Raw genomic sequence first — 19,373 nt, 5'->3', positions numbered from 1 at the left:
AGACTGTACAAATGGCTTGGTGAGCTGGAAACTCACACGACTCCAATAACATGCTATGCAAACAGTGAACATAATAGTCTTTCTGCAGTGGAATGACTCCATTATGAGCTTTAGTATGCTGATTTGCTTTAAATTTCAAAACAACCTGCTAGTTCTTGCTGACATGGTGGACATAGATATAGATTGCTGCTTCTGTTTATGTTCTTATACTGTGAACAGACAAGCCATTCCTAGAGTATGTTCCTAACCCGAACACCAACTATATGCGCTTCAGAGATTAAAAAAAGAATTGAAAGTCCTTGTGAAAATTGTAGTGAAAGTACACTAAACTTCTCTTGATTTTTATTTTGCATATTTTCTTATTTTATAACTTTTAATTTTACTTCTGCTTCAATAATAATAACAAAAATCACAATAATAATAATAAACTACTAATCAACCCTAATTTTCATACTATTAGGGTCATTCATTTATTGTAATACAGTCATTGCTGAATGTAAAACCAGGGCAGACAAAGAATATCTTAATGATTTTATCAAATAAATCCATTATGGAAGAGTCAAAAAAGGAGTCAATATGCTTTATTTTTTGTGCCCCGTAACAACAAATGTTTGAATTTTGTCACTGCCAACAAATGGTTGATTGCCTTTGGCTTCAGAATTAAATATAAAAAGCATGAGATGAACTGCTACATCACAACACTCCAGGATCTCATGTTGCTCTATGAACTGTAATTTGAATAGAGGGGATACATTACCAATACCTTATTATTTTTACCATGGGAAAATAGCCCTGTTATATAAATAACATAATGTGTTGACAGGGCCTCATTTACATATGAAAATGTCCAGTGTGTGTGATGATGTGTACAAATCATACAAATTTTAACAATTTATGCAAAGAAAGTGTAGGATGAGTTTTTTGAAAAATCAAGCCATGTTTCTTGATAAAGCTTATTTAAAAACAACAGAAGTTGACAACATGCAAAATTGAGAGGTGCACTAAGAACAAGAGAAAACAAAGTGGAAAATAGACTAGAGTAAATAGATCAAAGATAAAAAAGACCATTAAAATTGTGGTTCTTATCCAGGGGACCAATGCCCACTAGGGGGCCTCAGTAAACTTCAAAAGTTGTCATGAGATTACTTATATTTTTAAATAAAATACATTGAAATAATCGAACCTAATTAAAATACTAAAAGCAGCTTAATATCAAGATACAACATGTAAACTAATATTATTCCTAATACTATTCCTTTTAACTTTAGTGTAGAGGTGTGCATGTCCAAGACATTGGGGGTCCATTGAGTCAAAAAGGTTGAGAACAACTGCATTAAAGGAATCAAAATATCTTTAATACCACACAATTGCATACCAAAATGGAAAAATTACTTTAGCCTTAAACAAAAGCAAAACTGAAAGTATGGAAGGGGGGTCTGACACACAAGACACATAGGATGCTGCATCTCTTGAGCCCCCAAAGTCTGCTGAATTCATCCAGGATTGTGCATTCCGGGTCTGTTTAAAATAATACATTCAGCCTTCTGCAATACTGGCTGCACATTCAAAATACAAAAATGAATGAACTGGATAATACAACTCCAAGACTTGTACTATGATCTGTCGTGTATGAAAATGTCAAAATAATCTAAAGTATGATGGATTTTCTCTAAGGTAATGAGGCCTTTCCTGTGTTTTATTCTGATATAAATATAGTTAGCCTCAGATGCACAGGTAAATGTCTAAACCTGCTGGGCATTACTGCCTGCCACACCTCTTCAGGTGCCTTCAGTTGTGCAGCTAAAGGGGTCATAATCTGGGAGCCACCTGGATGTTTCACCCCTTTAATCCCAGAACACCTCCTGATGGTGGGGCAGTGGTCAAGGACGTTTCCCTGCCACCCCCTGTAGCTGGGCAACAGATCCTCTCAATTGTCTCTCATTCTTGCTCTCCAGTCAAGACGTTCCTCCTTTTCTGTCAAGACATACCATACAACCAGGGTTCAATATACTTTTCAAACACCCCCAGTGGGCTAAACTGGAACTAGAGTTGAACACATGTGCACCATTGTGCGAAGTACTGCACGAGCGCAAAACATGAGCAAACATTTATGGATGAAACATTTTAGTGCTTAGATTTCAGTAATATACACTCACCGAGCACTTTATTTGGAACGCCTTTACAACTACTTATTCATGCGATTATTTAATCAGTCATGGCAGTGTGGCAGCAGTGCAATACATAAGTCATGCAAATACAGGTCAGAAGCTTCAGTTAATATTCACATCAACCATCAGAATGGGAAAAAATGTGATCTCAGTGATTTCGTGGCATGATTGCTGGTGCCAGACGGGTGTGAGTATTTCTGTATCTGCTGATCTCCTGGGATTTTCACGCACAACAGTATCTAGAGCAGAGCCGGCCCAAGGCATAAGCAAACTAAGCGGCTGCTTAGGGCCCCGGTGGCCACCAGGGGGCCCCCAAGAGCACATATTGTTTTTTTTTTTTTTTTTTTGTTTTTTTTGACTATACTGTCAATGGACAATGGTAATTATACAAAAACACAATATTAAATGCAATATTATGTTAACGGGCTGCAGGATACAAGCACATTCAGACAGCAAAACAGCAATGTCACAAAAAAGGACATATCCTCTGGTGCAAAGAAAAGGAAAAAGAAGAAAACAGAGGCAGAGAAAAAACAACGATAAAGGTATGTTAAGTAGCTAGGCTAAGTTATGAGCTAAGTTAACATAGCCTATGTAGCATATCTTCTTTTTTAGGAAAGTTTGATTAATCATCCGTAAATAGCCTTGACATCTTAATATATTATTAGTACAACATATTACTTTTAGTTTTAGATTAAAGTTTTTGTCTTCTGTGTAAAAATAACTTTCCTGGGTATATATTTTTGTAATAAAAATAAGCTTCTGTTCCATAAACTTTGTACTGATAACAACTTAACATTATTTACATTAGTCTACCATTTTGGGGTCTTTGCTATTATATTCCAATATCATTATGCCTCAGTTAGCTAATTATAGATTAAGAGTTGTTGTTTTAGGAGTACAGATGGCTTGCTGCTGTGTATAATAATTTGTGTTGAGAAAATAACATATTTTGTCAAATATTCTGTCAAATATGTACTCTTATGAAACTTCCCTAGGAGCACTGTTGAAATATTTTGGACGTGGGGCCCAACCAACACCACCTGCCCCAAGTTCCAGTGCTACAGCTAATGATGATTTTTCAACAATCCCAGATCATTATATTTATATGGATAAACCATGCCTTTGTTTTTGACAGACAGTTGCATTACCTTCTAATATGACATCTAACATGGCTAGCTTTTATTGTTATTTTCATCTTTCATCAGGTCCATCCTCTGCATGCGAGGAGCACTTCCCAGCACGTGCATCCACTGATGTGGTCATCTATCCTGTCTGACTCAGAAAGGACTGATCTGGTAAGCAGAGGGCCACTGCCTATAAAGGAAAACTTCACATTCCCTGAAAAACCTGATGGCCGAAGCTTCCACTACACCCACAGAATGTTCATTAATAGGGAAAATATGTAAGTGGAGCTGCTCACTTATTCAAAAAGAAATGATACTGTCTACAGCTTCTGCTGCAAATTGTTCTCTAGGAAGTACACAAAACTGGTAACAGAGGATCAACAGGATTGGGTAAATATAGGTGTGCTACTGTTACATTTAAACTGTAGAAGGGTAAAATCATGCCAGGCAGACATTGGTATGTTGTAAGCAACACAGCTACAACTAATAAAATTGAGTCTTACCGTTCTGAGGGGTGTGTTAGATTTTATAGTGTGCGAATAATCAAGCATTGACAATATTCAATCATATTGGCGGCACCGAGGGGCCCCCAAATCAAATTCTGCTTAGGGCCCCATAAAGGCTTGGGCCAGCCCTGATCTAGAGTTAACTCAGGATGGTGCCAAAAACAAAAAACATCCAGTGAGTGGCAGTTCACTCATTTAAATAATTGCCAACCAGGGGAGGGAGAAGTGCGCATTAGTGTCTGCTGCAAACATGCCACAAATTCTCCACTCATTCATTTTTACATGCAAAAGAGCTTTGCAGCAAACTTATAATTGTCACCAAAGGTTTTCTGCAGGTTCACCACCACTGTTGAAAAGCTGCAAATGTTCGCTTGTGGTGAGCATGAAATCCGACCCAATTGACCAATGAACCAATCAATATCCCCATAAAAGCCAAAATAAACTGGATGTCTATGGTGTGATTGCTCAGCTATGTTAGAGTGCCACCTACATTTCAGATTTATTGTGATGGAAGGTGATAGAAAAACTCATACTTGCTGCCATCTAGTGAAATTTTTGCAGGAAGCAAACAGAACCTGAATTACAGGTTCAAAATTATAATTTAAGACAAAAACAATTTGCAATTAGTCTACTGTATAAGTGTTTAAGGTATGCTTTTAAATTTGGGTGTGATAATTGCAAGCGCAGCCAAAAGTTTTATAGGTGAAAAGGATATTGAAGATCTTTGAAAGGAAGCCTAAATGTCTCACATGGTTTTGCTTAGCAGGTGAGTTTTTGTTGTTTCAATGCTGGATTTTTTGCCAGGTGCTGGATTTTTTGTTTTTTCGAGGAAGTAGAACTCTGCCTTATCTAACCTGGCAGGACATTTTTATGAAATAAACTTACTCACCTCAGAGGTCTACTTAACATATTTATTGAAATGCCAACATGAGAGTGTGCCAACACATGGGGTCAGCAGTTAACTATGAGAGCGAGACAAACAGAGAGAGAGAGAGAGAGAGAGAGAGAGAGAGAGAGAGAGAGAGAGAGAGAAGAAGAAGAATGGGGGCAGGAGATGTAAAAGGAAGCATAGGATATAGAGGGAAGAATGTCTCTAAATTGCCCTTTGCTTCTAAAGAAGGGGAGGAAGAAATATGTCTTTCTCTCTTTCTCCTGGTGTCCAACTGACCCCTCTTTCTCTAGTTCTCTACCCTCCCAACAGATGTCCGGCATGTGACACTTTGGCCCAGCTACATCAGCTGAGTGGCAGAGGCTGTGTGCCTTGGGCACCTTTTGCAATCCAAGCTTGAGCTTCAGTCACTGTCCCCAAAGACACATGGAAAAGATTACAATATGGATTCAAGATTTTTTGTTTTGATGATTTCATTTCTAATCGAGTGTTTGCAATATTTGAAATCAATGCCAACTTGAGTCTGAAGGCAAAGCCAACTTGAATCTTTCAAAATTAGTTGGCGAAGAAAGAAAAGATTTTACAATGTATGTCAAATGAAGAACCTTCCACCTGGAGGTTTTGGGCAAATTATTACATTTTTTATACATTTTGTGACTAATTTCTCTGAAAGCTTATGTATTACCCCCTCACCAGATAATTTTATCAACCCATGAACAATACCCTGTTTACAAATCCAGGTAAGGATCAGCCCATTCCAATCCCATTGTTGATTTCTCATCAATGACCCATTCAACTTTTCTCAAGTCAACACATTTTTTATTCTTCTAAAAGCATTTTTTTCATGAATCTTTGTCTCTGCATTTCTGGAGTTGGTATACCTGTGCATGTGTGGAATTCAAAGTCTCTTTTGGGACTTACAGCAGGTGTAAGTGCTACAGAAGCATATTAAGCCTTCATTTAGCTTTTATGGGGCCAAAAGACATGATAAAGAGAAATAAGAACATACATTCCCAAAATGGCACATCACAAGCAACAATGTCCATAAACAAGCCAACAATCTGGCTGTCCTTCACCGACTAGATGCTCCAAATAGGAAAAAACTATATTTTATTTTGAATCTAGATATGTTTTGATTAACTTTACATTAGCAGCTGACCAGGTTTAATGTTTAAGCATTATTTAATGGTGAACAAAATTACCCTCTTTGGGGCATTGTGGTATAAATAATTTGGAATTTAGGATTTGATTATCCTCATCTGTTTGAATATCATCTGTGTTTGTATTTGTCTCTTTGTTTCGTTGTTTAATTTACTAGCAAGTTTGATTAGGAGATTTGTGTGCAGATTAAATGTGCTGGATGTGTCTCACTCTTGTGCATGTTTTTTTTTTGTGGCTATGTCTTATCCTAATGTTGATTGTTGATGATGAATAATTAGATTTTACAGCATCATGCATATTAGAGTCCATATATTTATTGACTTGTATTATTTACCTAGTTATAGAATCTGAATTAACTTAAATTTGAATATGATATGTTTTTTTACAATGCCAACAAAAGGTCATTACAAAAAAAATTTTTACTGTTATATTCGATCAGGAAATTTTCTCACAGCATTTATAGTCTGGTCTGGCATATCGGGTTTCATTCCTTTTGTGTGAGCATTCCATCGTAACAATAGTCTTTTTTTTATAATCCACGTTGAATTAATCTATAATAGTCCACAGAATGTAGCAATTGCATAAAACTAAAAGGTCATGGGGTGGATTTTCTAGTGCCTGCAGGGATCAATATCTGCTGTGTCTGCAGTTTGGTATGCAAAGGAATGTCATTATCATGTCTAAAACACTCTGTTTTGGTCTTGACCTCGGTAACTCTAACATAGGCTATTAGTTTAGACAAGCCTGGCATCACACCCACACTTCACTTAATTTATGTTTATTGCTAAAATGCTGGAAATTAGTTCCCGGTCTATCACTCACTTTGAAGTTGTGTCGAAGAAGCGACACTGGGTGTCTCTCTTGAGTGCAGAATATGCCTCTGATCTATGAAAAAAGGCCAGTGGGAATTAGGAAGACAGTATTTGCATACCCCACCCCAGACATACAGGTATAAAAGCGGGCAAATACATCGAGTTCATTCAGAAATCTTTGTGTTGCAGTCAGCTGTGAGTTACACACCTGTTCCTGTTTTCCTCTGACGCTCGCCTGTTGGATTCGACGGCGCATTACAGCGGCTTTCTCCTTCTCTGCATGGCAGTGCAGTTTGCCCCTGGGTGCTTCGACAGCGTAAGAAACTTAAAGAGTTATAAAAGAGTGATTTTCTCTAAAAGAGTTATTTCCTCTAAAAGAGCAAATACGCAGCTGGCGTTGAACGTCTTTTTCAGGACACGTCTTTATAAAGATGCCCTTCCGCCCCTGCGTAGTTCCTGGATGCGGTAGAGTGCTTGCCCGGGCCGCCGCCAGCGTGGGGCTGGGCTGGAACCCTCCATCCTCCCCACAGCCATCGCGGTTGGATGACTGGTTCCTAGGGGCTCCGCGCCGCTCACAGCCAACCCCCCCCACCCAGTCCCGTTTTTCCCGGAGGTGCATTATGAGCTGACGTCTGCATGGAGGGAATCGCTCACTACACGTCACAAAGCCATTCGCTCATCCGCTCTCGCTACCCTCGACGGCGGAGCGGCCCACAGGTACACAGCGTTTCCTCAGGTGGATAGGGCTGTTGCGCTTCACCTATGCCCAGAAAACCCTACCACCTGGCAGGGTCACCCTGTACTCCCCTCCAAGGCCTGTAGGACAACATATTCACTGATGGCCAAAGCCTACAGTGCCGCCGGACACGCCGCTTCTGCCTTGCATGCCATGGCCCTCCTGCAAGTCCACCAGGCCAAGGCACTTAAAGATCTGCACGGGGGTAGCCCTGATCCCGACGTGTTGCAGGAGCAGCGCTCAGCGACCGACCTTGCCCATAGAGCCATGAAGGTCACAGCGCAGTCACTCAGGCAGGCGATGGCCACTCTCGTGGTCCAGGACGTCATCTGTGGCTGAACTTGGTCGAGATGCGTGAGGCCGACAAAGTGCGCTTCCTCAATGCCCCTGTCTCCCAGTTTGGCCTCTTCGGTGACACCGTCGATGACTTCACCCAGCAGTTCTCTGCAGTGAGGAAACAGACTATTTCACATATTCTGCCCCGCCGCAAGTTCCAAGAAGCCGGCATTCGCATACTCAGGTAGACCTGTTTGCCTCCCAAGAGACCTCCCATTGCCTGCTCTGGTATGACTGAACAGAGGATCCCCTCAGGGCAGATGTGCTGGTACACAGCTGGCCCTCGGGGCTGCGCAAGTACGCATTTCCCCCAGTGAGCCTTCTTGCACAGGTGCTGTGCAAGGTCAGGGAGGACGAAGAGCAAGTCACCCTAGTGGCTCCTTACTGACACACCCGGGCCTGGTTCTTGCAAATTCCTCTGAGGAAGGACCTTCTTTGTCACGGACGAGGCATGCTCTGGCACCCGCATCCAGACCTCTGGAACCTCCACGTCTGGCCCCTGGATGGGATGCGGAAGATCTAGCTGGTCTACCACCTGCTGTCATAGACACGATCAGCCAAGCCAGAGCCCCCTCTACCAGGCAACTTTACGCCCTGAAGTGACGCTTGTTCACGAATTGGTGTTCTTCCCGGGCTGAAGACCCACAGAGGTACACAGTTAGGTCAGTGCTCCTATTCCTGCAGGAGAGGTTGGAGGGGAGGCTGTCCTATCGCGGTCCCTATGTTGCTGCTATCGCGGCCCGCCACGAGGCAGTAGACGGCAAGTCTTTGGGTAAGCACGACTTGATCATCAGGTTCCTATGAGGCGCCCGGAGGTTAAATCCTTCCCGGCCAAGCCTGTTCCCCTCCTGGGATCTCTCAGTGGTCCTCACAGGCCTTCAGAGACCCCCCTTCGAGCCACTAGAATCAGTTGGACTCAGGGCCCTCTCTCTAAATACGGCCCTGCTGATCGCGCTCGCCTCCATCAAGAGGGTTGGGGACCTGCAAGCGTTCTCTGTTAGCGACGCCTGCCTGGAGTTCGGTCCGGCAGACACCCATGTGATCCTAAGACCGCGACCTGGCTATGTGCCCAAGTTTCCTACTATGCCATTCAGAGACCAGGTGGTGAACCTGCAAAAGCTGCCCCGGGAGGAGCACCTTCGTTGCTGTGTCCGGTGCATGCTTTGCGTACCTACTTGGACCGCACGCAGAGCTTTAAAAGTGTTTCCCGACAGCTCCTTGGGACTAAAAAATGGGTTGTATTTTCATGGATTTGAGTGTTCTGCATCATTCGATACAACCGGTCCCTAATAACGTCATGCTGGAGCTGCTGGCCATCAATTACTCTCACTTGGTCAAAGGTGTGCCAAAGGGTTATCTCACACGACTGCTCTAGAGGGAAATCCCTCTCTGGGAACTCCCTAAGGACGGGAATGCCGGAGGATTCCCCTTGTCATTCTGATGCTGAGCAGTCATGGACGGCCCAGCTCTGCCTCCCCAGCCATCGAGTCACACGAAACACACCTAGATTTTGGTTTTCAGGACTCATCCACACATAGTGCTTTTAATAATCTCTTAAACCCCAGCAAATTGGTTCCCAGAATCAGTGGATGGATGAGGTGGTAATTAACCACTGCCTCCACTCTATGCTTTACTCCCCAAAATGTAATAATGAAATTGAAATTGAATAATGGTAGCCACTACCGGATATTTGTAAACATCTCCATGCACACATCTCACCATCACCTTGTGGTCTGTACCCAAGCCCCATCATGAACCAATCCTCACACAAAACTAAATTTGACAGAATATTTTTATTCTAAAATAATAGTATGCTGAAATATATCCACAATCAAAATAAATAAGTAAAAAAAATAAAAAACAGCTGATTCCTGTTTTAGCTGAAGACCTACCCTGGTGATTTGTCTTCTATGCTATTACCATCTCTACAAATGAACATTTTTGTAATGGTTCCTTTTGTAAGCATGGATTATAAGTAGGTTTTAGAGAAAGAAGATTTGGCAGGAGAAGGAGAGGAGTGCAAATGTGTGGTAGAAGACCAATGAGTTAGACCAGTGGTTCTCAACCTTTTTTGAACAAATGCCCCCCTGACCTCTTCATGATCCTCAATATGAAACAGAAGTTTCATATTGTATTTAAACTACAAGTAAAAGTCTCAAGTTGAGTAATATTGTGCAAAAACACATGGATTGTTTGAAAGGTATTGCAAATGTATTTAGAAATTCAAACAAATTCAGGCTCACACACAAATTTTTTTAAGATGTACCAATCACGTGATCAATAACGTTACTAACCTAAATGGCCAATGAAAAAGCAGCGGTCGTTCGCGCACTCAATTAGGCAATATATACTAGGCTTCAAATTTGAATAGCCTACAAACGGTCATTTGATTTCAAATGACGAACAAAGACCGACAACAGCTCGGCCACCTGAACTGAACCGAAGAAAAAACGACGTCAAAAACAGCCACTTTTTTTTAATCACTTACGGTCATTAGTGTGAGCCCTGAGCACTAATTATGCGCCTAATTATGTATTCCGCGTTATGTACAGAAAAAGCCGGTGAAAGCGCGCCTCTATTTTGCGCTGAAAATTCTCCGCCTCTTAAAAGCATGTGTAACTTAGGAAGCGGCTCTCCTGGCATATCCTCCTGGTGAAGTGGCAGCAGTAATCCGAGCAAGACGAAGACATAGGATAAGGAGAAGAGCTGAAAAGATTTTTGCGCAGGCCGCCTGTTAAGTACCTCTGAGTAACGCCCCCCATTTGTGCCTGAGCGCCCCCCTCTCTGCTGCCTCGTTCACACCGCCCCCAACACTGTCCAAACGCCCCCTAGGGGGCGGTACCGCCCCCATTGAGAAACGCTGAGTTAGACCAAGAACTGTAGATGCAGATGAGATAAGGGCTACTATTATGGTTCATTTGATAAAACCATGGTCTATCTTTGAGAGAGGCTGGCCTAAGAGTGCAGCCAAATCTCCCACGCTCAACAGTGGCATCCATAGTGTGCATATTTCAACAAATAATCAGTTAAGGTATGCATTCTGTATGTGAACAGTGGACTAACATTACAGTGGCCAGTATGATGTACTGTAAATTGAGATTGCAGAACTACTTACATGTATTATTCTGACTGTGACCTTTTTTGTGCCACGCACATACTGTATGTGAAAATACAGTTAAGCACACTGAAGAAAATTGCAGCATTTGAGATAAATTCCATACTGTTAGTGTATAAAGGAGTACAATACGCCAAAATTAAACATCGTGAGGGAAAAGGGATTTGAGAGAGAGAGAGAGCGAGAGAGAGAGAGAGAATGGCATGCAGCTGCTCTGTGTTTATGTTTGTGTGTTTTTGGTTCAGTTTATTATTAAAACTATTATTTATATTGTCAAGCTGGTTCTCGCCTCCTCCTTTCCCTTAACCCGCTTTATACTGGTGCCGAAACCCGGGAAGGAGGAGGGATGCCGTCGCGGAGTCCTCGACACTGCCATCAACCCAGGGGAGTGCCGCTGCCATTTGCCGGGGTACGGAGTAGCCCGACCATCCCGACACAGAGAACGGCCACCGTCCACGAGGCAAGTGGGGACTGGACTCCCCGACCGCCTGGAGTGATGGAGCCGCTGCCAGGGGCGGAGGAGTGCCCTGCTGTACCCCAGAAACGCGGAGGGGTCGAGAGGACCGGCGTCCACGAGGGGAGGAGGGAAACGAGAGAGAGAGAGAGAGAGAGAGAGATTTAAAAACTGCCATCTCCTGGACATAAAGAATGAAAATGACCCCTTAATTCCTGTTTTCAGTAAAATGCATGAGACTTTTTTCATGCAATTAATTTTTTTCTACTGTGTTTGGGTCCATATCACACAGGTTCCGATTTGATTGGTTTCCCTGAATGCATCTTGTGTGCGATGACTTTTGGTTCATTTGGTCACCTCTGAAACGCAATTTCACCATCCGCAGAAACCGTGTCCTTATCGGACAAATTTCAACAGTAAGATTTTACTTCTTAAAACACGAGGTATGTTACCGTGGTGCAACTCAGATGTTTTATGTTTTTTGTTTTTATTTGCTTCCTGCTCAGCTTCTGTTCGGACGCTCTTGCTTACTGCTCCGCGCTTTGCTCTATCGCTTTTATATTTTCATATTTTATCTCCTTTTGTCAACTAATTTTAACTTAAACAAATCAGCACAGTGCTCAAAAGCTTGGACTACTACTACAAAAAAAAAAAAGCAGAATTCTTTTATCCGACCAGCCTCCCACTGAAAGTTTTCATTCCAGGGAAGGGAAAACACAACTGCCTACATTCAAAAGGATAAGAGAAAATGCCTCTTCTGGAATCTACTTGCTGCACTAACTGCCACAGACTTTTACAAAGGATTGCAGTTCATGAAACAAAGTTATTTAGAGGACCACCATACCAGACGGAACACACAACAGAGCTTCATCATACAGCCGGTGAGTCCCATGAATCTAGTGCTCCTCGACAGGCCATACTGAGTGTAGAGAAACAAGCCGATCGACTTACAAATCGATGGCAAAAACAGGGAGCGAGACCAAAAGGCACTGGAGACATCAGATTGTCACGAGCATCTCATATTGCCGCAGTAGCATCCTCTACCCCAGATGCGGCTCTGACAAGGATTGCAAACACTGGTTTCCTACAACCGCCTATACATCTTGAGAACAGATTTGAAGTATTAATGAATGAGGAATCCCCAAACGTGATGAATGTGATCGAACACAGACTGAATCAGCCAGTAGCTAACACTGATGTGAACTGGCACTCAAGGTCAAGCAGACAGCGGCATTCAGCTCAGAGCGCAGGACTCTGATAGTGGGTGACTCCATAATCAGAAACATTAGCAGCAGGGATACAACTACATGCTGCTTTCCACAAGCAACAACCTCGGATGTAAACAGGGAACTTCAGAACATTCTGATGAAACATAAGACTGCAAATCGACTCATCATTCATGTGGGGAAGAATGATATTCATAAAGAGCAGTCAGAACTCCTTAAACAAGGATTTCAATGAACTTTTTGAAACACTTAAAAGACTGAAAGTTCAAACATTCATCAGTGGACCACTTCCAGCAAGAGGAACAAACAGGTTTTCACGGTTGCTTGGGCTAAATACATGGCTGCAAAAAACCTGCAATATAAAAGGAGTTAACTTCATTGATAACTTCAATCTTTTCTGGAGTCAGAGGCAACTGTTTCGACAGGATGGCCACCACCCAAACAAACTTGGTTCAAGAGTGCTAAAGGACTATATCTACTTCTCCCACAATCATCCTTCTTAATCCACTCAATCTGAATGGCACACACACACCTGGACACAGTATGAATGACCACAGGACTTCACTTCAGCACCTGAATGGACATGCAGTTGACAAATCACACAAGGACAATGATAACACCACTCAGCAACAACAATTTCTGCTCATGGACACAATCTCATCTGAGCCCTGCCCACAAAGTTCACCACAGACAGACTGTGACATATTAGAACTGCTCCAAGATTCAGCACCCAAGGACGACTTTCTGAAAAATACCCAGGGAAACCAGAACCGCATATTACAGCCTCCAATAACACCAGAGCAACAGCCCCTCTCACCAGACACGTTATCCCTCTCTCCAGCATCTCCACATCTGTGCTTCTCAGAGAAAATGGAAGAACTGGTGTATGCTGGAACCAAACTATCCCACTCTTTTGCTGCAAGCCCCCAGATATCGAGCAAAAAACATCAGGCCCCTCAAGCACCTGTGGGCCCAGCTCGCCCTCTCCCTCCTCCTGTGAGAGCTCTTCGACCTCTGCCACAACGCCAGGGCTCACACCCTCCTCCAGCTGCTCGAGGTGAACCAAAAACAACTGATACCAGCTCTCAGTGATATGTGTTGGGTCCCCGCTATGATAACAGTAACTTTCTCAAATGTTTACAAAACAAGCGGGAACCCAGTGTGCCTGTATCTTTCTCTATTGCTGTTCTATTACATCATAGAAAGTCTAAGGCCTTCAAAAGCCGTACAGCAAACCCATCTAATCTGGTGCCTATTACACGCCAAACTAAGATCGCTGTGGGGACAAAAACTGTTAAGTTAGCACTTTTAAACATCTGCTCACTTAAAAATAAATCACTTCTAGTCAACGACTTAATAAGCACATACAACCTGGATTTTATGTTTCTAAATGAAACTTGGCTAGAAGACGGCTGTAGTTCAACAGTCCTTAATGAAACATCCCCTCCTAACTTTACATTTTTGAGTGTCTGCAGAGAAGGTAGGAGAGGTGGGGGTTGAGCTGCTCTCTTTAAAGATGTCTATCAATGTAAGCAAATATCATTTGGGAATTACCCGTCTTTCGAATATCTGGGTAGTGTGTTAAAAGGTGACTTTTGACTTATCATTATTTACAGGCCTCCAAAATACTCTCCAGCCTTCGCTGAGGACTTTACAGAACTGTTATCAACAATTACCTCAGAGTTTGACTGTTTTGCCATTGCTGGAGACTTTAACATTCACATAGATAATGCAGAAACCAATATGACAAAAGAAATCAAAACTGTTTTAAAAACTTTTGATCTGATTCAGCATGTACATGGACCCACACACAATCATGGACACACTCTAGATTTACTTATCAGGAAGGGTCTAAACATTTCATCGATTGTTATTAAAGATGTAGCACTGTCTGATCATTTCTGTAATTTCTTTGATATATTGATCTCTCCTGCCATTGAAGCTAGATCTGTGTCTGTCAAGAAGAGATGCCTAAATGAGAACACAAGTGTACTATTTATGAAGGCTATATCTTTAACACCAAGTATATCTGCTGACTCTGTTGATTTTCTCCTTGATTCGTTTAACTCAAAAGTTAAAAGTGTAATTGATGATATTGCTCCTGTGAAAGTCAGGAAGAAGAGTGGCAGACAAAAAGCACCTTGGAGAAACTCAACAGCAGTGCAAAATATGAAAAGACAATGCAGAAAAGCAGAGCGCATGTGTGGAAGACAAAACTTGTAGTCCATTATAACATCTACAAAGACAGCATCCATGCTTTTAATATGGAACTAGGCAAAGCTAGACAGACTTTCTTCTCGAATATTATAAACAGCAACTTAAACAACACACGCACTCTTTTTGCGACTGTAGAGAGACTGACAAACCCCCAAGCCAGATTCCCAGTGAAATGCTCTCAGACAGCAAGTGCAGTGAGTTTGCTTCTTTCTTCTCTGAAAAAATCAATAATATCAGAAAGGTGATCAGCACATCCTTGAGTTGTGCTGGGGTCAGACAAATCAAACCACAACCTGAGAAAGTAGTTACTATGTCTGATTTCAAAGAAATTGATGGCAAAATTTTGGAAGAAACCGTACAGCACCTTAAAACATCAACCTGCGCCCTTGATGCACTTCCCACATCTTTTTTCAAAAGTGTGTTCAACTGTTTAGAAGCAGATCTCCTAGAAGTGATAAACTCCTCACTTCTCTCTGGGAGTTTTCCAAACTCCCTGAAAACTGCAGTTGTCAAGCCCCTCTTGAAAAAGAGCAATCTGGATAAGACTATATTAAGCAACTATAGACCGATCTCAAATCTTCCTTTCATAGGCAAGATCATTGAAAAAGTTGTCTTCAATCAGCTGAACAAATTCTTGAACTCAAATGGATACTTTGACAATTTTCAATCTGGTTTCCGATCGCATCACAGCACAGAGACAGCGCTTATAAAGATAATAAACGATATTCGCTTAAATACTGATACAGGAAAATTATCAGTACTGGTACTACTTGACCTCAGTGCTGCATTTGACACTGTCGATCACAACATACTTCTTGACAGGCTGGAAAACTGGGTGGGGCTTTCTGGGATGGTCCTAAAATGGTTCAGGTCATACTTAGAAGGGAGAGGTTATTATGTGAGTATAGGAGACCATAGGTCTGAGTGGACGTCCATGACATGCGGAGTCCCTCAAGGCTCAATTCTTGCGCCACTCCTGTTCAACCTGTATATGCTCCCAATGAGCCAAATAATGAGAAAGAACCAAATTGCTTACCACAGCTATGCAGACGACACACAGATCTACTTAGCCCTATCACCTAACGATTGCAGCCCCATTGACTCCCTGTGCCAATGCATTGATGAAGTTAACAGTTGGATGCGCCAAAACTTTCTTCAGTTAAACAAAGACAAACTGAAGTCATTGTCTTTGGAAACAAAGATGAAGTTCTCAAGGTGAATGCATACCTTGACGCTAGGGGTCAAACAACTAAAAATCAAGTCAGGAATCTTGGTGTGTCTCTACAGTCAGACCTTAGTTTCAGTAGTCATGTCAAAGCAATAACTAAATCAGCATACTATCATCTGAAAAATATTGCAAGAATTAGATGCTTTGTTTCCAGTCAAGACCTAGAGAAACTTGTGCATGCTTTCATCACCAGCAGGGTGGATTATTGTAATGGACTCCTCACTGGCCTTCCCAAAAGACCATAAGACAGTTGCAGCTCATACAGAACGCTGCTGCCAGGATTCTGAGCAGAACCAGAAAATATGAACATGTCACACCAGTCCTCAGGTCTTTACACTGGCTCCCAGTTACATTTAGGATTGATTTTAAAATATTATTACTGGTATATAAATCACTCAATGGGCTAGGACCTCAATATATTGCAGATATGCTCACTGAATATAAACCCAACAGATCACTCAGATCATTAGGATCACATCAGCTAGAAATACCAAGGGTTCACTCTAAGCAAGGAGAGTCTGCTTTTAGCTATTATGCCAGCCGCAGCTGGAACCAGCTTCCAGAAGAGATCAGATGTGCTCCTACAGTAGTCACATCCAGACTCAAAACACATCTGTTAGCTGTGCATTTACTGAATGAGCACTGTGCCACTGTGTGTCCGACTGTTTGTACTGTATTTTATTTTATTCTAAACTGTTTCAATTATTCTTATTTTTTTATTCTTATTTTAATCTCGTCTATGTAAAGCACTTTGAATTACCATTGTGTATGAAATGTGCTATATAAATAAACTTGCCTTGCCTTGCCTTGCCTTGCCTTATGAGTCATCTTGGTGTGAATATAATGTTGTGTTGGTCGTTTAAAATGAGTAAAATGACACCACTTTAGACATTAATGTTTTATAATATGAGCACATAAATCTCATATTAAGTTCATTGTACTTGCCTTACATTGTCAAACAAAAGCAAAGTGCAAAGTTGAGACCTCTCTACACCAAATAACTTTCGACGAGAAGCGTTAATTCATATATTTTATATACTTTTATGTACAGATATATTACTATTATTATTAAAACAATTTTAAATATGACACAAAAGGCAATGTTTGCAAAAAAAAAAAAACTATTACAAAGTATATTTATGTGCAACAACAAATTAACAGCAATAAATAAGAGATTCCTGTTGTTAGAACTGCTGGGCTGCATCATCATGGTAACGTTTCAGGTGAAGAAAAGTGGAAGTGACATACAGTATGTCTTTCATTACTCCCTTCATCAAGGGTGTTCCTAATGGCCATACATGATATGCGAGTTGATATGCGAGTTGCCTTGCTCCCTCCAGAGTTCCCACTTCAAGGGCTGCTCACTACATGTTTGTATTTATGGGTAGTTGTATAGTGAGCTCACTTCTGTTTGAAATTCTTAGTTTTAAGAAACCAACTTCAGGCAAGTCAAATTGGCATAATTTTCACTTGTCATCTGATAATAGCAATGTGGCAGGGTGGAGTGTGGGGCCGGGCCGTGATTCTGCACACCCGACCCCTAATTAGGCTAATTGAGACATTAACTAGTCAAAAAAAAAAAAAAAAAATAGGCTTATAATAATACAATTAAAAACTAATAACAAATGTATTTTCTCTCTTCATTTATTGCCATCTGGAGCCATATAGTCTGTCAAGGCTTAAATAGGACTGCAATGGTCTGGTACCTTTGTTTGTTTGTATGCATGGGTAGTGGTACCTAGTCGGCCCTACCACTTATCCGAATACAAGAAACAGGTAGTACAGGAAGAATTAAAGTCCATGCTCAATACGGGAGTAATAGAAGAATCTTACAGTGATTGGGCCAGCCCGGTGGTTCTGGTATCTAAGAGCGATGGCTCAGTCCGATTCTGTGTGGATTATAGAAAAGTCAATGTGGTTTCAATTTGATGCGTATCCAATGCCTCGTATTGAAAAACTGTTTGATCAGTTGGACACGGCTAGCTTTTAATCGACACTGGACTTATCATTGGGTTATTGGCAGATCCCCTTGTTGATGTCTTGTGAGAAAACGGCCTTCTCCACACCATGTGGGTTACACAATTTGTGACCCTTCCATTTGGTTTGTTTGGGGCCCCGGCTACGTTTCAGCATCTGATGGACAAAGTCCTCAAACCACACACTGTATGCCGCTGCTTATTTGGATGATATCATTATTTACAGTAATGATTGGCAGCATCTGGGGGCTGTTCTGAGGTCGCTGCGACAAGCGGGGCTCACAGCAAACCAGAAGAAGTGCGCAATTGGACGGGTGTAGGTGAGTTATCTGATGTTCCACTTGGGGCATTGGCGACCCCAAATTGATAAAAACCGCAGCAATTGTGATATGTCTGAATCCTAAGACCAAAAAGGAGGTGAGACAGTTCTTGGGGCTGGCTGGCTATTATCGCAGGTTTGTGCCTAATTATTCAGACGTCACCAGCCCGCTGACTGATCTCACTAAAAAGGGAGCTACAGGCCCGGTCCAGTGGACGGAGCCATGCCAACGGGCATTCGCACAGGTAAAAGCTGCACTTTGTGGCGGGCCGCTTCGGCATTCCCCTGGTTTCCCTCTCCCTTTTATTTTGCAGACGGACGCATCGGACAGGGGGCTGGGTGCTGTTGTGTTCCAAGTGGTGAAGGGGGAGGAGCGCCCTGTGCTGTACATTAGTGAAAAGCTCTCTTTGAGAGAGACAAAGTACAGCACCATAGGGAAGGAGTGTTTGACCATCAAGTGGGTGGTCTTCACTCTCCACTACTATTTGTTGGGATGAGCATTCACCCTCTGTTCGGACCACACCCCGCTCTAATGGCTCCACTGCATGAAAGATGCCAACGCCCATATCACCTGTTGGTATCTGGCACTCCAGCCATTTAATTCGAGGTGGTCCACAGATCGGGAGAGCAGATAGCTCTCACGAACTTCCTCTCCAGGAAAGGGGGGAGTGGGCAATCTGGACGGTTCCCCCGGCCTGAGTCGGGCGGTGGGAGTATTTGGAGGTGAGGGCGTGGTCGAGCACCAGTCTGGGGAGAGAGAAAGCGGTAATGACATCCACTTGAGATGAATTGTGACTAATTACCATTTCTATGTTCGCAGCGAGAGTTTGGGGAGATAAAAGATGGCCCAGTCCAGAGAGTGTGTTACCACATACAGCAGAGACTGTGAAGCTGTGTATGCTGAAAAGCGTGATTATTGAATGCTGAAAAGCTATTTTGAGTTTGTCTAATTAAAGACCTACCTTTTGAGTTAAAGTCCCAAGTTTCCCTTTTCCTCCTTTCCCACCCATGAACCCCTTCACAGACATTAAAACTGTTTTCCTGTTGTGATATCAAAAACTTAAATTATACATTTGCTTCTTTTCTGAAGAGATGATGGATGA

This window comes from Xyrauchen texanus, chromosome 1, assembly GCF_025860055.1.
Source record: "Xyrauchen texanus isolate HMW12.3.18 chromosome 1, RBS_HiC_50CHRs, whole genome shotgun sequence".
NCBI lineage: Eukaryota > Metazoa > Chordata > Actinopteri > Cypriniformes > Catostomidae > Xyrauchen > Xyrauchen texanus.
The sequence above is the reverse complement of the archived record's forward strand: the minus strand, read 5'-3'. Positions refer to the sequence as shown.